Source organism: Micropterus dolomieu, unplaced genomic scaffold (assembly GCF_021292245.1).
Source record: "Micropterus dolomieu isolate WLL.071019.BEF.003 ecotype Adirondacks unplaced genomic scaffold, ASM2129224v1 contig_5471, whole genome shotgun sequence".
Lineage (NCBI taxonomy): Eukaryota > Metazoa > Chordata > Actinopteri > Centrarchiformes > Centrarchidae > Micropterus > Micropterus dolomieu.
This window is the reverse complement of record NW_025734460.1, coordinates 1-698: the sequence shown is the minus strand read 5'-3', so window position 1 is coordinate 698 and position 698 is coordinate 1. Positions and strand designations below refer to the sequence as shown.

The 698-nt window shown below is 51.7% G+C and overlaps 1 non-coding gene across 1 annotated transcript; it reads left to right on the top strand.

Annotated features, from left to right (window-relative positions):
• Positions 1-418: 418 nt before the first annotated feature.
• On the top strand, positions 419-610 carry LOC123964801. Its single transcript, XR_006823537.1, has one exon. It is a non-coding gene; the product is annotated as a U2 spliceosomal RNA (small nuclear RNA).
• Positions 611-698: the final 88 nt, after the last annotated feature.

The window sequence follows — 698 nt, the reverse complement described above, 5'->3', positions numbered from 1 at the left end:
CGGACCGTGGACAGCGACTGAGACGACAGGACTCCCCCTGACTGTGACCCAGACTGACCAAAAAATACTTGGGATCAGGTTTGATAGGGAGGGGGAGGGGAAAACAAATTGGGCAGACGTAGTAGGGAAAGTCAGGCAGAGACTAGGGTACTGGACACTTAGAGGACTGACTTTAGAAGGAAAGGTTTTATCCCGCCTAGGAGAGTGATCTTAGACCTGGAACAAGCCATCTTTTATTTTTTGTGGGGCTCCAAGTGGGAAAGACTGAGACGAAGCGTGATGAAGAAGCCAAAGGAGAAAGGAGGAAAAGGAGTGCCAGACCTGCACTTGTTCTTAGGAAGCAGATAAACAGCACTACACATCGCAACCACCACAGCCCCATCCAGAAACCCCAAGACCGCAGCAACCAGTTGGGGTTATCGCTTCTCTGCCTTTTGGCTAAGATCAAGTGTAGTATCTGTTCTTATCAGTTTAATATCTGATATGTCCCCTATAAGGGGGCAACATATTAAATGGATTTTTAGCACCGGGAGCTGAGACGAGGGGCTTGCTCCGTCCGCTCCACGCATCGACCCGGAATTGCAGTGCCTCCGGGAGCGGTGCACCCTTCTCCTGCCTTGTGTAAAACCAAAACACTGACCCAAACGCAGAGGTTCGTCGCTCTGCCGGACACCGGCCCGAAAAAGGCGCCAGTCGCG